Here is a 13,643-nt window from a genome sequence, read left to right on the forward strand (position 1 = left end):
CATGCCTGGGGGACATTTCTTCCACAAAGAAAGAACAATCTCAGAGAGGCCAACACGCAATTCATTTGTCCTTTCTTTTCCTTTGACATAATAACAGGGGAGAGCGCGAACGCAGTCCCCCACTACCACAAATTATGCAGTCGAGATGCCCACATTTGGGGAATTCGCAGTGTCTTTCTGTCTCTGAAAAAGCAAACACATCCGCGTAAAGGCCTAAAACCTAAGCATGCTAGCAATGGAAGCATGCCTGGAGGACATTTCTTGCACAAAGAAAGAACAATCTCAGAGAGGCCAACACGCAATTCATTTTGTCCCACCTAAAAGGACACACCCCCTTCTTGCGGCCATCGGGACCCTGGGCATTACTCAACACGCTGCCACTCTCTGGGCAAACTGCCAAAGGAACCGGGGTCCCGTGAACATTTACACTGCCACAAGCATACGCTGACTTGGACGTTGACAGACTGCGCGCGCAGCCCAGGACTCCTTTCTTTTCCTTTGACACAATAACAGGGGAGAGCGCGAACGCAGTCCCCCACTACCACAAATTATGCAGTCGAGATTCCCACATTTGGGGAATTCGCAGGGGTCAGCACAACCGGAGTGCAATGGCTAAGCCTCGCCCTGGGTGAACCACCTTCTTGATCATGGTATCTCCCTGCCAGGTAAGTATGAGTTGAAAGTGTCAGAGACAGGGTGGTCGGTCCCAGACACAGCACTCTGGCTGAGGGTGCCTACAACGCATAATCCCAGAGGTCAGAGTCTTTCTGTCTCTGAAAAAGCAAACACGTCCGCGGAAAAGCCTAAAACCCAAGCATGCTAGCAATGGAAGCATGCCTGGGGGACATTTCTTCCACAAAGAAAGAACAATCTCAGAGAGGCCAACACGCAATTCATTTGTCCTTTCTTTTCCTTTGACATAATAACAGGGGAGAGCGCGAACGCAGTCCCCCACTACCACAAATTATGCAGTCGAGATTCCCACATTTGGGGAATTCGCAGGGGTCAGCACAACCGGAGTGCAATGGCTAAGCCTCGCCCTGGGTGAACCACCTTCTTGATCATGGTATCTCCCCTGCCAGGTAAGTATGAGTTGAAAGTGTCAGAGACAGGGTGGTCGGTCCCAGACACAGCACTCTGGCTGAGGGTGCCTACAACGAATAATCCCAGAGGTCAGAGTCTTTCTGTCTCTGAAAAAGCAAACACGTCCGTGGAAAAGCCTAAAACCCAAGCATGCTAGCAATGGAAGCATGCCTGGGGGACATTTCTTCCACAAAGAAAGAACAATCTCAGAGAGGCCAACACGCAATTCATTTGTCCTTTCTTTTCCTTTGACATAATAACAGGGGAGAGCGCGAACGCAGTCCCCCACTACCACAAATTATGCAGTCGAGATGCCCACATTTGGGGAATTCGCAGTGTCTTTCTGTCTCTGAAAAACCGCGTAAAGGCCTAAAACCTAAGCATGCTAGCAATGGAAGCATGCCTGGAGGACATTTCTTGCACAAAGAAAGAACAATCTCAGAGAGGCCAACACGCAATTCATTTTGTCCCACCTAAAAGGACACACCCCTTCTTGCGGCCATCGGGACCCTGGGCATTACTCAACACGCTGCCACTCTCTGGGCAAACTGCGAAAGGAACCGGGGTCCCGTGAACATTTACACTGCCACAAGCATATGCTGACTTGGACGTTGACAGACTGCGCGCGCAGCCCAGGACTCCTTTCTTTTCCTTTGACACAATAACAGGGGAGAGCGCGAACGCAGTCCCCCACTACCACAAATTATGCAGTCGAGATTCCCACATTTGGGGAATTCGCAGGGGTCAGCACAACCGGAGTGCAATGGCTAAGCCTCGCCCTGGGTGAACCACCTTCTTGATCATGGTATCTCCCCTGCCAGGTAAGTATGAGTTGAAAGTGTCAGAGACAGGGTGGTCGGTCCCAGACACAGCACTCTGGCTGAGGGTGCCTACAACGCATAATCCCAGAGGTCAGAGTCTTTCTGTCTCTGAAAAAGCAAACACGTCCGCGGAAAAGCCTAAAACCCAAGCATGCTAGCAATGGAAGCATGCCTGGGGGACATTTCTTCCACAAAGAAAGAACAATCTCAGAGAGGCCAACACGCAATTCATTTGTCCTTTCTTTCCTTGACATAATAACAGGGGAGAGCGCGAACGCAGTCCCCACTACCACAAATTATGCAGTCGAGATTCCCACATTTGGGGAATTCGCAGGGGTCAGCACAACCGGAGTGCAATGGCTAAGCCTCGCCCTGGGTGAACCACCTTCTTGATCATGGTATCTCCCCTGCCAGGTAAGTATGAGTTGAAAGTGTCAGAGACAGGGTGGTCGGTCCCAGACACAGCACTCTGGCTGAGGGTGCCTACAACGAATAATCCCAGAGGTCAGAGTCTTTCTGTCTCTGAAAAAGCAAACACGTCCGTGGAAAAGCCTAAAACCCAAGCATGCTAGCAATGGAAGCATGCCTGGGGGACATTTCTTCCACAAAGAAAGAACAATCTCAGAGAGGCCAACACGCAATTCATTTGTCCTTTCTTTTCCTTTGACATAATAACAGGGGAGAGCGCGAACGCAGTCCCCCACTACCACAAATTATGCAGTCGAGATGCCCACATTTGGGGAATTCGCAGTGTCTTTCTGTCTCTGAAAAACCGCGTAAAGGCCTAAAACCTAAGCATGCTAGCAATGGAAGCATGCCTGGAGGACATTTCTTGCACAAAGAAAGAACAATCTCAGAGAGGCCAACACGCAATTCATTTTGTCCCACCTAAAAGGACACACCCCCTTCTTGCGGCCATCGGGACCCTGGGCATTACTCAACACGCTGCCACTCTCTGGGCAAACTGCCAAAGGAACCGGGGGCCCGTGAACATTTACACTGCCACAAGCATACGCTGACTTGGACGTTGAAAGACTGCGCGCGCAGCCCAGGACTCCTTTCTTTTCCTTTGACACAATAACAGGGGAGAGCGCGAACGCAGTCCCCCACTACCACAAATTATGCAGTCGAGATTCCCACATTTGGGGAATTCGCAGGGGTCAGCACAACCGGAGTGCAATGGCTAAGCCTCGCCCTGGGTGAACCACCTTCTTGATCATGGTATCTCCCTGCCAGGTAAGTATGAGTTGAAAGTGTCAGAGACAGGGTGGTCGGTCCCAGACACAGCACTCTGGCTGAGGGTGCCTACAACGCATAATCCCAGAGGTCAGAGTCTTTCTGTCTCTGAAAAAGCAAACACGTCCGCGGAAAAGCCTAAAACCCAAGCATGCTAGCAATGGAAGCATGCCTGGGGGACATTTCTTCCACAAAGAAAGAACAATCTCAGAGAGGCCAACACGCAATTCATTTGTCCTTTCTTTTCCTTTGACATAATAACAGGGGAGAGCGCGAACGCAGTCCCCCACTACCACAAATTATGCAGTCGAGATGCCCACATTTGGGGAATTCGCAGTGTCTTTCTGTCTCTGAAAAAGCAAACACATCCGCGTAAAGGCCTAAAACCTAAGCATGCTAGCAATGGAAGCATGCCTGGAGGACATTTCTTGCACAAAGAAAGAACAATCTCAGAGAGGCCAACACGCAATTCATTTTGTCCCACCTAAAAGGACACACCCCTTCTTGCGGCCATCGGGACCCTGGGCATTACTCAACACGCTGCCACTCTCTGGGCAAACTGCCAAAGGAACCGGGGGCCCGTGAACATTTACACTGCCGCAAGCATACGCTGACTTGGACGTTGACAGACTGCGCGCGCAGCCCAGGACTCCTTTCTTTTCCTTTGACACAATAACAGGGGAGAGCGCGAACGCAGTCCCCCACTACCACAAATTATGCAGTCGAGATTCCCACATTTGGGGAATTCGCAGGGGTCAGCACAACCGGAGTGCAATGGCTAAGCCTCGCCCTGGGTGAACCACCTTCTTGATCATGGTATCTCCCTGCCAGGTAAGTATGAGTTGAAAGTGTCAGAGACAGGGTGGTCGGTCCCAGACACAGCACTCTGGCTGAGGGTGCCTACAACGCATAATCCCAGAGGTCAGAGTCTTTCTGTCTCTGAAAAAGCAAACACGTCCGCGGAAAAGCCTAAAACCCAAGCATGCTAGCAATGGAAGCATGCCTGGGGGACATTTCTTCCACAAAGAAAGAACAATCTCAGAGAGGCCAACACGCAATTCATTTGTCCTTTCTTTTCCTTTGACATAATAACAGGGGAGAGCGCGAACGCAGTCCCCCACTACCACAAATTATGCAGTCGAGATTCCCACATTTGGGGAATTCGCAGGGGTCAGCACAACCGGAGTGCAATGGCTAAGCCTCGCCCTGGGTGAACCACCTTCTTGATCATGGTATCTCCCCTGCCAGGTAAGTATGAGTTGAAAGTGTCAGAGACAGGGTGGTCGGTCCCAGACACAGCACTCTGGCTGAGGGTGCCTACAACGAATAATCCCAGAGGTCAGAGTCTTTCTGTCTCTGAAAAAGCAAACACGTCCGTGGAAAAGCCTAAAACCCAAGCATGCTAGCAATGGAAGCATGCCTGGGGGACATTTCTTCCACAAAGAAAGAACAATCTCAGAGAGGCCAACACGCAATTCATTTGTCCTTTCTTTTCCTTTGACATAATAACAGGGGAGAGCGCGAACGCAGTCCCCCACTACCACAAATTATGCAGTCGAGATGCCCACATTTGGGGAATTCGCAGTGTCTTTCTGTCTCTGAAAAACCGCGTAAAGGCCTAAAACCTAAGCATGCTAGCAATGGAAGCATGCCTGGAGGACATTTCTTGCACAAAGAAAGAACAATCTCAGAGAGGCCAACACGCAATTCATTTTGTCCCACCTAAAAGGACACACCCCCTTCTTGCGGCCATCGGGACCCTGGGCATTACTCAACACGCTGCCACTCTCTGGGCAAACTGCCAAAGGAACCGGGGGCCCGTGAACATTTACACTGCCGCAAGCATACGCTGACTTGGACGTTGACAGACTGCGCGCGCAGCCCAGGACTCCTTTCTTTTCCTTTGACACAATAACAGGGGAGAGCGCGAACGCAGTCCCCCACTACCACAAATTATGCAGTCGAGATTCCCACATTTGGGGAATTCGCAGGGGTCAGCACAACCGGAGTGCAATGGCTAAGCCTCGCCCTGGGTGAACCACCTTCTTGATCATGGTATCTCCCCTGCCAGGTAAGTATGAGTTGAAAGTGTCAGAGACAGGGTGGTCGGTCCCAGACACAGCACTCTGGCTGAGGGTGCCTACAACGCATAATCCCAGAGGTCAGAGTCTTTCTGTCTCTGAAAAAGCAAACACGTCCGCGGAAAAGCCTAAAACCCAAGCATGCTAGCAATGGAAGCATGCCTGGGGGACATTTCTTCCACAAAGAAAGAACAATCTCAGAGAGGCCAACACGCAATTCATTTGTCCTTTCTTTTCCTTTGACATAATAACAGGGGAGAGCGCGAACGCAGTCCCCCACTACCACAAATTATGCAGTCGAGATGCCCACATTTGGGGAATTCGCAGTGTCTTTCTGTCTCTGAAAAAGCAAACACATCCGCGTAAAGGCCTAAAACCTAAGCATGCTAGCAATGGAAGCATGCCTGGAGGACATTTCTTGCACAAAGAAAGAACAATCTCAGAGAGGCCAACACGCAATTCATTTTGTCCCACCTAAAAGGACACACCCCCTTCTTGCGGCCATCGGGACCCTGGGCATTACTCAACACGCTGCCACTCTCTGGGCAAACTGCCAAAGGAACCGGGGGCCCGTGAACATTTACACTGCCGCAAGCATACGCTGACTTGGACGTTGACAGACTGCGCGCGCAGCCCAGGACTCCTTTCTTTTCCTTTGACACAATAACAGGGGAGAGCGCGAACGCAGTCCCCCACTACCACAAATTATGCAGTCGAGATTCCCACATTTGGGGAATTCGCAGGGGTCAGCACAACCGGAGTGCAATGGCTAAGCCTCGCCCTGGGTGAACCACCTTCTTGATCATGGTATCTCCCCTGCCAGGTAAGTATGAGTTGAAAGTGTCAGAGACAGGGTGGTCGGTCCCAGACACAGCACTCTGGCTGAGGGTGCCTACAACGCATAATCCCAGAGGTCAGAGTCTTTCTGTCTCTGAAAAAGCAAACACGTCCGCGGAAAAGCCTAAAACCCAAGCATGCTAGCAATGGAAGCATGCCTGGGGGACATTTCTTCCACAAAGAAAGAACAATCTCAGAGAGGCCAACACGCAATTCATTTGTCCTTTCTTTTCCTTTGACATAATAACAGGGGAGAGCGCGAACGCAGTCCCCCACTACCACAAATTATGCAGTCGAGATGCCCACATTTGGGGAATTCGCAGTGTCTTTCTGTCTCTGAAAAAGCAAACACATCCGCGTAAAGGCCTAAAACCTAAGCATGCTAGCAATGGAAGCATGCCTGGAGGACATTTCTTGCACAAAGAAAGAACAATCTCAGAGAGGCCAACACGCAATTCATTTTGTCCCACCTAAAAGGACACACCCCCTTCTTGCGGCCATCGGGACCCTGGGCATTACTCAACACGCTGCCACTCTCTGGGCAAACTGCCAAAGGAACCGGGGGCCCGTGAACATTTACACTGCCGCAAGCATACGCTGACTTGGACGTTGACAGACTGCGCGCGCAGCCCAGGACTCCTTTCTTTTCCTTTGACACAATAACAGGGGAGAGCGCGAACGCAGTCCCCCACTACCACAAATTATGCAGTCGAGATTCCCACATTTGGGGAATTCGCAGGGGTCAGCACAACCGGAGTGCAATGGCTAAGCCTCGCCCTGGGTGAACCACCTTCTTGATCATGGTATCTCCCCTGCCAGGTAAGTATGAGTTGAAAGTGTCAGAGACAGGGTGGTCGGTCCCAGACACAGCACTCTGGCTGAGGGTGCCTACAACGCATAATCCCAGAGGTCAGAGTCTTTCTGTCTCTGAAAAAGCAAACACGTCCGCGGAAAAGCCTAAAACCCAAGCATGCTAGCAATGGAAGCATGCCTGGGGGACATTTCTTCCACAAAGAAAGAACAATCTCAGAGAGGCCAACACGCAATTCATTTGTCCTTTCTTTTCCTTTGACATAATAACAGGGGAGAGCGCGAACGCAGTCCCCCACTACCACAAATTATGCAGTCGAGATGCCCACATTTGGGGAATTCGCAGTGTCTTTCTGTCTCTGAAAAAGCAAACACATCCGCGTAAAGGCCTAAAACCTAAGCATGCTAGCAATGGAAGCATGCCTGGAGGACATTTCTTGCACAAAGAAAGAACAATCTCAGAGAGGCCAACACGCAATTCATTTTGTCCCACCTAAAAGGACACACCCCCTTCTTGCGGCCATCGGGACCCTGGGCATTACTCAACACGCTGCCACTCTCTGGGCAAACTGCCAAAGGAACCGGGGGCCCGTGAACATTTACACTGCCGCAAGCATACGCTGACTTGGACGTTGACAGACTGCGCGCGCAGCCCAGGACTCCTTTCTTTTCCTTTGACACAATAACAGGGGAGAGCGCGAACGCAGTCCCCCACTACCACAAATTATGCAGTCGAGATTCCCACATTTGGGGAATTCGCAGGGGTCAGCACAACCGGAGTGCAATGGCTAAGCCTCGCCCTGGGTGAACCACCTTCTTGATCATGGTATCTCCCCTGCCAGGTAAGTATGAGTTGAAAGTGTCAGAGACAGGGTGGTCGGTCCCAGACACAGCACTCTGGCTGAGGGTGCCTACAACGCATAATCCCAGAGGTCAGAGTCTTTCTGTCTCTGAAAAAGCAAACACGTCCGCGGAAAAGCCTAAAACCCAAGCATGCTAGCAATGGAAGCATGCCTGGGGGACATTTCTTCCACAAAGAAAGAACAATCTCAGAGAGGCCAACACGCAATTCATTTGTCCTTTCTTTTCCTTTGACATAATAACAGGGGAGAGCGCGAACGCAGTCCCCCACTACCACAAATTATGCAGTCGAGATGCCCACATTTGGGGAATTCGCAGTGTCTTTCTGTCTCTGAAAAAGCAAACACATCCGCGTAAAGGCCTAAAACCTAAGCATGCTAGCAATGGAAGCATGCCTGGAGGACATTTCTTGCACAAAGAAAGAACAATCTCAGAGAGGCCAACACGCAATTCATTTTGTCCCACCTAAAAGGACACACCCCTTCTTGCGGCCATCGGGACCCTGGGCATTACTCAACACGCTGCCACTCTCTGGGCAAACTGCCAAAGGAACCGGGGGCCCGTGAACATTTACACTGCCGCAAGCATACGCTGACTTGGACGTTGACAGACTGCGCGCGCAGCCCAGGACTCCTTTCTTTTCCTTTGACACAATAACAGGGGAGAGCGCGAACGCAGTCCCCCACTACCACAAATTATGCAGTCGAGATTCCCACATTTGGGGAATTCGCAGGGGTCAGCACAACCGGAGTGCAATGGCTAAGCCTCGCCCTGGGTGAACCACCTTCTTGATCATGGTATCTCCCCTGCCAGGTAAGTATGAGTTGAAAGTGTCAGAGACAGGGTGGTCGGTCCCAGACACAGCACTCTGGCTGAGGGTGCCTACAACGCATAATCCCAGAGGTCAGAGTCTTTCTGTCTCTGAAAAAGCAAACACGTCCGCGGAAAAGCCTAAAACCCAAGCATGCTAGCAATGGAAGCATGCCTGGGGGACATTTCTTCCACAAAGAAAGAACAATCTCAGAGAGGCCAACACGCAATTCATTTGTCCTTTCTTTTCCTTTGACATAATAACAGGGGAGAGCGCGAACGCAGTCCCCCACTACCACAAATTATGCAGTCGAGATGCCCACATTTGGGGAATTCGCAGTGTCTTTCTGTCTCTGAAAAAGCAAACACATCCGCGTAAAGGCCTAAAACCTAAGCATGCTAGCAATGGAAGCATGCCTGGAGGACATTTCTTGCACAAAGAAAGAACAATCTCAGAGAGGCCAACACGCAATTCATTTTGTCCCACCTAAAAGGACACACCCCTTCTTGCGGCCATCGGGACCCTGGGCATTACTCAACACGCTGCCACTCTCTGGGCAAACTGCCAAAGGAACCGGGGGCCCGTGAACATTTACACTGCCGCAAGCATACGCTGACTTGGACGTTGACAGACTGCGCGCGCAGCCCAGGACTCCTTTCTTTTCCTTTGACACAATAACAGGGGAGAGCGCGAACGCAGTCCCCCACTACCACAAATTATGCAGTCGAGATTCCCACATTTGGGGAATTCGCAGGGGTCAGCACAACCGGAGTGCAATGGCTAAGCCTCGCCCTGGGTGAACCACCTTCTTGATCATGGTATCTCCCCTGCCAGGTAAGTATGAGTTGAAAGTGTCAGAGACAGGGTGGTCGGTCCCAGACACAGCACTCTGGCTGAGGGTGCCTACAACGCATAATCCCAGAGGTCAGAGTCTTTCTGTCTCTGAAAAAGCAAACACGTCCGCGGAAAAGCCTAAAACCCAAGCATGCTAGCAATGGAAGCATGCCTGGGGGACATTTCTTCCACAAAGAAAGAACAATCTCAGAGAGGCCAACACGCAATTCATTTGTCCTTTCTTTTCCTTTGACATAATAACAGGGGAGAGCGCGAACGCAGTCCCCCACTACCACAAATTATGCAGTCGAGATGCCCACATTTGGGGAATTCGCAGTGTCTTTCTGTCTCTGAAAAAGCAAACACATCCGCGTAAAGGCCTAAAACCTAAGCATGCTAGCAATGGAAGCATGCCTGGAGGACATTTCTTGCACAAAGAAAGAACAATCTCAGAGAGGCCAACACGCAATTCATTTTGTCCCACCTAAAAGGACACACCCCCTTCTTGCGGCCATCGGGACCCTGGGCATTACTCAACACGCTGCCACTCTCTGGGCAAACTGCCAAAGGAACCGGGGGCCCGTGAACATTTACACTGCCGCAAGCATACGCTGACTTGGACGTTGACAGACTGCGCGCGCAGCCCAGGACTCCTTTCTTTTCCTTTGACACAATAACAGGGGAGAGCGCGAACGCAGTCCCCCACTACCACAAATTATGCAGTCGAGATTCCCACATTTGGGGAATTCGCAGGGGTCAGCACAACCGGAGTGCAATGGCTAAGCCTCGCCCTGGGTGAACCACCTTCTTGATCATGGTATCTCCCCTGCCAGGTAAGTATGAGTTGAAAGTGTCAGAGACAGGGTGGTCGGTCCCAGACACAGCACTCTGGCTGAGGGTGCCTACAACGCATAATCCCAGAGGTCAGAGTCTTTCTGTCTCTGAAAAAGCAAACACGTCCGCGGAAAAGCCTAAAACCCAAGCATGCTAGCAATGGAAGCATGCCTGGGGGACATTTCTTCCACAAAGAAAGAACAATCTCAGAGAGGCCAACACGCAATTCATTTGTCCTTTCTTTTCCTTTGACATAATAACAGGGGAGAGCGCGAACGCAGTCCCCCACTACCACAAATTATGCAGTCGAGATGCCCACATTTGGGGAATTCGCAGTGTCTTTCTGTCTCTGAAAAAGCAAACACATCCGCGTAAAGGCCTAAAACCTAAGCATGCTAGCAATGGAAGCATGCCTGGAGGACATTTCTTGCACAAAGAAAGAACAATCTCAGAGAGGCCAACACGCAATTCATTTTGTCCCACCTAAAAGGACACACCCCCTTCTTGCGGCCATCGGGACCCTGGGCATTACTCAACACGCTGCCACTCTCTGGGCAAACTGCCAAAGGAACCGGGGGCCCGTGAACATTTACACTGCCGCAAGCATACGCTGACTTGGACGTTGACAGACTGCGCGCGCAGCCCAGGACTCCTTTCTTTTCCTTTGACACAATAACAGGGGAGAGCGCGAACGCAGTCCCCCACTACCACAAATTATGCAGTCGAGATTCCCACATTTGGGGAATTCGCAGGGGTCAGCACAACCGGAGTGCAATGGCTAAGCCTCGCCCTGGGTGAACCACCTTCTTGATCATGGTATCTCCCCTGCCAGGTAAGTATGAGTTGAAAGTGTCAGAGACAGGGTGGTCGGTCCCAGACACAGCACTCTGGCTGAGGGTGCCTACAACGCATAATCCCAGAGGTCAGAGTCTTTCTGTCTCTGAAAAAGCAAACACGTCCGCGGAAAAGCCTAAAACCCAAGCATGCTAGCAATGGAAGCATGCCTGGGGGACATTTCTTCCACAAAGAAAGAACAATCTCAGAGAGGCCAACACGCAATTCATTTGTCCTTTCTTTTCCTTTGACATAATAACAGGGGAGAGCGCGAACGCAGTCCCCCACTACCACAAATTATGCAGTCGAGATTCCCACATTTGGGGAATTCGCAGGGTCAGCACAACCGGAGTGCAATGGCTAAGCCTCGCCCTGGGTGAACCACCTTCTTGATCAGGTATCTCCCTGCCAGGTAAGTATGAGTTGAAAGTGTCAGAGACAGGGTGGTCGGTCCCAGACACAGCACTCTGGCTGAGGGTGCCTACAACGAATAATCCCAGAGGTCAGAGTCTTTCTGTCTCTGAAAAAGCAAACACGTCCGTGGAAAAGCCTAAAACCCAAGCATGCTAGCAATGGAAGCATGCCTGGGGGAATTTCTTCCACAAAGAAAGAACAATTCAGAGAGGCCAACACGCAATTCATTTGTCCTTTCTTTTCCTTTGACATAATAACAGGGGAGAGCGCGAACGCAGTCCCCCACTACCACAAATTATGCAGTCGAGATGCCCACATTTGGGGAATTCGCAGTGTCTTTCTGTCTCTGAAAAAGCAAACACATCCGCGTAAAGGCCTAAAACCTAAGCATGCTAGCAATGGAAGCATGCCTGGAGGACATTTCTTGCACAAAGAAAGAACAATCTCAGAGAGGCCAACACGCAATTCATTTTGTCCCACCTAAAAGGACACACCCCCTTCTTGCGGCCATCGGGACCCTGGGCATTACTCAACACGCTGCCACTCTCTGGGCAAACTGCCAAAGGAACCGGGGGCCCGTGAACATTTACACTGCCGCAAGCATACGCTGACTTGGACGTTGACAGACTGCGCGCGCAGCCCAGGACTCCTTTCTTTTCCTTTGACACAATAACAGGGGAGAGCGCGAACGCAGTCCCCCACTACCACAAATTATGCAGTCGAGATTCCCACATTTGGGGAATTCGCAGGGGTCAGCACAACCGGAGTGCAATGGCTAAGCCTCGCCCTGGGTGAACCACCTTCTTGATCATGGTATCTCCCCTGCCAGGTAAGTATGAGTTGAAAGTGTCAGAGACAGGGTGGTCGGTCCCAGACACAGCACTCTGGCTGAGGGTGCCTACAACGCATAATCCCAGAGGTCAGAGTCTTTCTGTCTCTGAAAAAGCAAACACGTCCGCGGAAAAGCCTAAAACCCAAGCATGCTAGCAATGGAAGCATGCCTGGGGGACATTTCTTCCACAAAGAAAGAACAATCTCAGAGAGGCCAACACGCAATTCATTTGTCCTTTCTTTTCCTTTGACATAATAACAGGGGAGAGCGCGAACGCAGTCCCCCACTACCACAAATTATGCAGTCGAGATGCCCACATTTGGGGAATTCGCAGTGTCTTTCTGTCTCTGAAAAAGCAAACACATCCGCGTAAAGGCCTAAAACCTAAGCATGCTAGCAATGGAAGCATGCCTGGAGGACATTTCTTGCACAAAGAAAGAACAATCTCAGAGAGGCCAACACGCAATTCATTTTGTCCCACCTAAAAGGACACACCCCCTTCTTGCGGCCATCGGGACCCTGGGCATTACTCAACACGCTGCCACTCTCTGGGCAAACTGCCAAAGGAACCGGGGGCCCGTGAACATTTACACTGCCGCAAGCATACGCTGACTTGGACGTTGACAGACTGCGCGCGCAGCCCAGGACTCCTTTCTTTTCCTTTGACACAATAACAGGGGAGAGCGCGAACGCAGTCCCCCACTACCACAAATTATGCAGTCGAGATTCCCACATTTGGGGAATTCGCAGGGGTCAGCACAACCGGAGTGCAATGGCTAAGCCTCGCCCTGGGTGAACCACCTTCTTGATCATGGTATCTCCCCTGCCAGGTAAGTATGAGTTGAAAGTGTCAGAGACAGGGTGGTCGGTCCCAGACACAGCACTCTGGCTGAGGGTGCCTACAACGCATAATCCCAGAGGTCAGAGTCTTTCTGTCTCTGAAAAAGCAAACACGTCCGCGGAAAAGCCTAAAACCCAAGCATGCTAGCAATGGAAGCATGCCTGGGGGACATTTCTTCCACAAAGAAAGAACAATCTCAGAGAGGCCAACACGCAATTCATTTGTCCTTTCTTTTCCTTTGACATAATAACAGGGGAGAGCGCGAACGCAGTCCCCCACTACCACAAATTATGCAGTCGAGATGCCCACATTTGGGGAATTCGCAGTGTCTTTCTGTCTCTGAAAAAGCAAACACATCCGCGTAAAGGCCTAAAACCTAAGCATGCTAGCAATGGAAGCATGCCTGGAGGACATTTCTTGCACAAAGAAAGAACAATCTCAGAGAGGCCAACACGCAATTCATTTGTCCCACCTAAAAGGACACACCCCCTTCTTGCGGCCATCGGGACCCTGG

General features: G+C 51.0%; 18 non-coding genes and 15 pseudogenes across 18 annotated transcripts; all 33 read right to left on the reverse strand.

Annotated features, from left to right (window-relative positions):
- Positions 1–94: 94 nt before the first annotated feature.
- On the reverse strand, positions 95–245 carry LOC119913678 (annotated as a pseudogene).
- A 265-nt stretch (positions 246–510) lies between these two features.
- LOC119913587 lies at positions 511–673 on the reverse strand. Its single transcript, XR_005446549.1, has one exon. It is a non-coding gene; the product is annotated as a U1 spliceosomal RNA (small nuclear RNA).
- A 253-nt stretch (positions 674–926) lies between these two features.
- Positions 927–1,090, reverse strand: LOC119913522. The gene has a single exon (XR_005446486.1). It is a non-coding gene; the product is annotated as a U1 spliceosomal RNA (small nuclear RNA).
- A 253-nt stretch (positions 1,091–1,343) lies between these two features.
- LOC119913721 lies at positions 1,344–1,484 on the reverse strand (annotated as a pseudogene).
- A 264-nt stretch (positions 1,485–1,748) lies between these two features.
- LOC119913523 lies at positions 1,749–1,912 on the reverse strand. The gene has a single exon (XR_005446487.1). It is a non-coding gene; the product is annotated as a U1 spliceosomal RNA (small nuclear RNA).
- A 252-nt stretch (positions 1,913–2,164) lies between these two features.
- LOC119913566 lies at positions 2,165–2,326 on the reverse strand. Its single transcript, XR_005446528.1, has one exon. It is a non-coding gene; the product is annotated as a U1 spliceosomal RNA (small nuclear RNA).
- Positions 2,327–2,579: 253 nt separating this feature from the next.
- LOC119913722 lies at positions 2,580–2,720 on the reverse strand (annotated as a pseudogene).
- A 265-nt stretch (positions 2,721–2,985) lies between these two features.
- On the reverse strand, positions 2,986–3,148 carry LOC119913588. The gene has a single exon (XR_005446550.1). It is a non-coding gene; the product is annotated as a U1 spliceosomal RNA (small nuclear RNA).
- A 253-nt stretch (positions 3,149–3,401) lies between these two features.
- Positions 3,402–3,552, reverse strand: LOC119913680 (annotated as a pseudogene).
- A 264-nt stretch (positions 3,553–3,816) lies between these two features.
- Positions 3,817–3,979, reverse strand: LOC119913589. Its single transcript, XR_005446551.1, has one exon. It is a non-coding gene; the product is annotated as a U1 spliceosomal RNA (small nuclear RNA).
- Positions 3,980–4,232: 253 nt separating this feature from the next.
- LOC119913524 lies at positions 4,233–4,396 on the reverse strand. The gene has a single exon (XR_005446488.1). It is a non-coding gene; the product is annotated as a U1 spliceosomal RNA (small nuclear RNA).
- A 253-nt stretch (positions 4,397–4,649) lies between these two features.
- On the reverse strand, positions 4,650–4,790 carry LOC119913723 (annotated as a pseudogene).
- A 265-nt stretch (positions 4,791–5,055) lies between these two features.
- Positions 5,056–5,219, reverse strand: LOC119913525. The gene has a single exon (XR_005446489.1). It is a non-coding gene; the product is annotated as a U1 spliceosomal RNA (small nuclear RNA).
- A 253-nt stretch (positions 5,220–5,472) lies between these two features.
- LOC119913682 lies at positions 5,473–5,623 on the reverse strand (annotated as a pseudogene).
- A 265-nt stretch (positions 5,624–5,888) lies between these two features.
- Positions 5,889–6,052, reverse strand: LOC119913526. The gene has a single exon (XR_005446490.1). It is a non-coding gene; the product is annotated as a U1 spliceosomal RNA (small nuclear RNA).
- Positions 6,053–6,305: 253 nt separating this feature from the next.
- On the reverse strand, positions 6,306–6,456 carry LOC119913683 (annotated as a pseudogene).
- Positions 6,457–6,721: 265 nt separating this feature from the next.
- On the reverse strand, positions 6,722–6,885 carry LOC119913528. The gene has a single exon (XR_005446492.1). It is a non-coding gene; the product is annotated as a U1 spliceosomal RNA (small nuclear RNA).
- Positions 6,886–7,138: 253 nt separating this feature from the next.
- On the reverse strand, positions 7,139–7,289 carry LOC119913684 (annotated as a pseudogene).
- Positions 7,290–7,554: 265 nt separating this feature from the next.
- On the reverse strand, positions 7,555–7,718 carry LOC119913529. The gene has a single exon (XR_005446493.1). It is a non-coding gene; the product is annotated as a U1 spliceosomal RNA (small nuclear RNA).
- A 253-nt stretch (positions 7,719–7,971) lies between these two features.
- Positions 7,972–8,122, reverse strand: LOC119913685 (annotated as a pseudogene).
- A 264-nt stretch (positions 8,123–8,386) lies between these two features.
- LOC119913530 lies at positions 8,387–8,550 on the reverse strand. Its single transcript, XR_005446494.1, has one exon. It is a non-coding gene; the product is annotated as a U1 spliceosomal RNA (small nuclear RNA).
- Positions 8,551–8,803: 253 nt separating this feature from the next.
- Positions 8,804–8,954, reverse strand: LOC119913686 (annotated as a pseudogene).
- A 264-nt stretch (positions 8,955–9,218) lies between these two features.
- On the reverse strand, positions 9,219–9,382 carry LOC119913531. Its single transcript, XR_005446495.1, has one exon. It is a non-coding gene; the product is annotated as a U1 spliceosomal RNA (small nuclear RNA).
- A 253-nt stretch (positions 9,383–9,635) lies between these two features.
- On the reverse strand, positions 9,636–9,786 carry LOC119913687 (annotated as a pseudogene).
- A 265-nt stretch (positions 9,787–10,051) lies between these two features.
- On the reverse strand, positions 10,052–10,215 carry LOC119913532. The gene has a single exon (XR_005446496.1). It is a non-coding gene; the product is annotated as a U1 spliceosomal RNA (small nuclear RNA).
- Positions 10,216–10,468: 253 nt separating this feature from the next.
- On the reverse strand, positions 10,469–10,619 carry LOC119913688 (annotated as a pseudogene).
- A 265-nt stretch (positions 10,620–10,884) lies between these two features.
- LOC119913533 lies at positions 10,885–11,048 on the reverse strand. Its single transcript, XR_005446497.1, has one exon. It is a non-coding gene; the product is annotated as a U1 spliceosomal RNA (small nuclear RNA).
- A 253-nt stretch (positions 11,049–11,301) lies between these two features.
- On the reverse strand, positions 11,302–11,462 carry LOC119913629. Its single transcript, XR_005446588.1, has one exon. It is a non-coding gene; the product is annotated as a U1 spliceosomal RNA (small nuclear RNA).
- Positions 11,463–11,713: 251 nt separating this feature from the next.
- LOC119913689 lies at positions 11,714–11,864 on the reverse strand (annotated as a pseudogene).
- Positions 11,865–12,129: 265 nt separating this feature from the next.
- Positions 12,130–12,293, reverse strand: LOC119913534. Its single transcript, XR_005446498.1, has one exon. It is a non-coding gene; the product is annotated as a U1 spliceosomal RNA (small nuclear RNA).
- Positions 12,294–12,546: 253 nt separating this feature from the next.
- On the reverse strand, positions 12,547–12,697 carry LOC119913690 (annotated as a pseudogene).
- A 265-nt stretch (positions 12,698–12,962) lies between these two features.
- LOC119913535 lies at positions 12,963–13,126 on the reverse strand. Its single transcript, XR_005446499.1, has one exon. It is a non-coding gene; the product is annotated as a U1 spliceosomal RNA (small nuclear RNA).
- A 253-nt stretch (positions 13,127–13,379) lies between these two features.
- LOC119913692 lies at positions 13,380–13,530 on the reverse strand (annotated as a pseudogene).
- Positions 13,531–13,643: the final 113 nt, after the last annotated feature.

Source organism: Micropterus salmoides, unplaced genomic scaffold (genome assembly GCF_014851395.1).
Source record: "Micropterus salmoides isolate LMB-PRFRI ecotype aquatic unplaced genomic scaffold, ASM1485139v1 Ms_hic_scaffold_2, whole genome shotgun sequence".
NCBI classification, from domain to species: domain Eukaryota; kingdom Metazoa; phylum Chordata; class Actinopteri; order Centrarchiformes; family Centrarchidae; genus Micropterus; species Micropterus salmoides.